The sequence below is a fragment of the Leucoraja erinacea genome, unplaced genomic scaffold, assembly GCF_028641065.1.
Source record: "Leucoraja erinacea ecotype New England unplaced genomic scaffold, Leri_hhj_1 Leri_494S, whole genome shotgun sequence".
In the NCBI taxonomy this organism is placed as follows: domain Eukaryota; kingdom Metazoa; phylum Chordata; class Chondrichthyes; order Rajiformes; family Rajidae; genus Leucoraja; species Leucoraja erinaceus.
This window is the reverse complement of record NW_026576395.1, coordinates 1-3,325: the sequence shown is the minus strand read 5'-3', so window position 1 is coordinate 3,325 and position 3,325 is coordinate 1.

The window sequence follows — 3,325 nt, the reverse complement described above, 5'->3', positions numbered from 1 at the left end:
CTGTCAAGTCTTCTAAGGTTTTTGTGCAGATTCCCCGCTTGAAAGGGATCTGATTTATCCACCCCAAAATGATGAACTGGATTTCACTCAATGACCAAACACTTCTTGTCCATTTTTTTTCCCCCTTTTTTATTTTGGCAGATTCAGCAAATAATTTACAGTTCCACTTGATTTACTGCTTCAGCCATTACTTTGAAGGCATTTGGATGTTGTAGGTCTTAAGGTATTTAACAGTTTAGTCTTTTAGCAGGTAAAACTGGCTGCTAATCGGGTGCTGTAGATAATCAGTCCTGCATGCCTTTGCTGGCGATTTTTAGGACAGTCGCGGCAGTTTTTAGGACAGTCTCTTAGATTATACTGTTCAAGTTTTAGCCGCAAGTCAACTTCTCACGCGGGCCTGTCCACTTTTCTGTTCACGGTCGGGCTGACTCTGATCCCGACCGGGCTTTCTCTGTTTTCTCCCCCCACCGGGTTGATTGTTCCTGGCTGGGCGAAGACTCAGCCTCTGTCGGTGGCTCTCTGGACCTGTCCGTGGCTTACACGGAACTAGGCCCTCGCCTGACGTCTGTGGCTGCCACTGGGGCTGGCCGTGGGCTACACGGTCCTCTTGTTGATGGCTTCTCTGGACCTGTCCGTGGCCTTCACGGTCCTAGGCCCCCACCCGACATCTGTGGCTGCTGCTTGGGCTTGGCTGAGGGCTGCACAGCCCTGGACACATTCCAGGTAAGCTGACACCGTGCTTGGTGACCCTTACTGCCCCTGCTTGTTTTCCTAGCTCTTCCCTGAGCTATTGTTTCCCGTTCCTACCTTTTTTCTTTTTGGCGCCAATTCAAAACCATTCGGCTTGTGCTGTTCCACTTATTTCCAAATACTATTTCTATTTTTAACTTTTGTATTCGATTCTTCTTGCTGGCTTTGTTCTTTTCTTCATTCTTTTATCCTCGTCGCCAATTGTAGTGTATTTGGATACTTTGAACAGTCTTGAATAAAGGCTCGGACACGGGAGAAATCATACAAGCTTCTTTACTGCAGGATGCCACCTCCAGCCTCCCCTTGCTCATGTGTACTTGCCGAAGACATCACAAGACACCAATTACTTATCCTAATTATCGCATACCTAACACTCCTCCCCCTTTAACTCCATTTCACCTGTACGGTATATGCTCTTTTCCTACTATTGTGCGCTTGTGATTTTAATTTATCATTAGTCCTTTAATTTCAGTTTGACTTGACACCTCCCACTCGATCTTCCAATGGAACCACTTGGGTGATCGACGCTTTAAAGTCAAATTTTGAAATCGAGGTTTGAACTTGGTCTCCTGATGCATTGCTGCCTTGTTCTTCTACTGGAGGTAAGACAACCAGCCGCCTAACATCCCTGTGAACAATCGTGGCTTGGATCCTCTCCTTCCCCTGAGTGGAATGCTTTGCCCTTCCTTTCAAAGCCTTTATCAGAGGAATGGAGTAACTTGGAAAGATCCGTACATTAACGTCTCTCAAGATGCCTTGGAGGTCTGGATTGGAGCTGACGACTCTGCCCAGCTTGAATTGCCCCCCTCAGTGCATTTTGGTCACTTAACCAGACAATGTCTCCGGCAGTGACATTTCTCCCAGTGGTGTGCCACTTGTTCCTTATAAACAAGTTAGGACCAGCGAGTTGGCTCCAGCTCTTCCAAAACTTGTTCACCTCTGACTGCATTGTTCTAAGTCTTTTGTAGGGGTAGCTGGAAAAGTCAAAAGTCTTGATGTCTCCGCACTGAGATGCTCGGCCAAGCAGAAGAGTATTTGGTGTGATGTACTGAACGCAGTCTTCCCGGCTTTGTATCCTGGCGTCGATTAGACGTTCATTTGACAGGTTGGCTGCCATGTAAAGAACTGTCTGAAACTCACTATAACTGAGTGACGATTCTTATCCAAAACTTTGGAGCACTCTCTTCACAACACACACAGCAGCTTCCGCAGCGCCATTTCTGTGTGGAGAATCAGCAGGATGGATTTTCCACATCCACTCTGTTCCATTTTTAGCTGCGTTCTCCTCCAAAGCTGCTCTGTCCAGGTTGTCCAAAAATCTATATAGTTCCTCTAAGACTGGTTTTGCGCCAATAAAATTGGTGCCTGGATCTGACCAGATCTTCTTGGGGTGCCCACGGATTGCTGTGAATCTTTGATAAGCCATCAGAAACCCTTCACTTGATAAGGTGTTGACTAACAATCAAACTTCAAACTGGTAAGTTCTCGTTTAATCTTACTATTTTACTTCGGAGTCACGTGAGTGACTTCGTGAAGATTTTAAAGCTCTGTGACCTCATGCCGTGGAACGAGTCCATGCTTCACAACTGCCTTGGGTATTGGGAGAGAGCATCATTAGTAATTTTAAAACACACTTATACAAAGAGTTGTGTGGATTTTATGAGGAGGAACGTTGAGGGAATACGTGCCCTCCGCTCCCACCCTCTTATGATCATATCAAAAACTGGTATCTCTTTGATAATCTTACTATGTTAGGTCATTATAGGTTCCTGTGACCTCACACCGCTGCTTTGAAGAATGACACGCATGCGTTGGAAGCGGGTTCTTCACGTATTCCCTCAACGTTCCTTCTCATAAAATACAGATCAAACGTCAAACTGGTAAGTTCTCGTTTAATCTTACTATTTTCTGGCTTTGCACCCTGCTTGAAGTGGTATGAACTGCACTTGAATTTGGTGGCTGTAGTGGCCATTTGGTCTGTTTTGCATGTCATTGTTGATGGCATGTTCCTTTAAATTTTACACTGCCCGTTATAATGTGGGTGGGATTTATGATGTGTCTTTGGGCGTGTTTATGTAGCTTAACTGCTTGCGTGGTAGTTTAGTTGGTTATATTCGTTTTGGAGTCAAGAGGGAGAAGGTTAATCCTTCGACCATGTCAAGCCACATGTCGACCATGTCAAGCCACATGTCGAGCATGTAAAGCCACATGTCAAGATCATATGAAGCATGGAGACACAAGGAGATTTCTAGTATCTGAAGTAATGAGCCAGAGTTCGAAGAAGATTGCCGGAATAAGTCGGAAAACCTTGGATGCATCTTACTGTTTTATATCTACAATAAAGAAAATATTCATTAAAAGACTGTGTGCTGAAGCTTTATGAAAGGAGAAGCTCTGAAGGTCTCTGAGGCAGCTTGCATGCGTACCGAAGATATTCGCCTTATCCCGTCTCACCCAATTAGTGGCTAGGGAGTTAATTTCCTGAAAGATTTTAAAAATCTGCTGCTACAGTGGCTTTGCACCATGCTAGAAGTGGATATGAAACTGCACTTTGACTTTGGTTGCCTTGCACCCT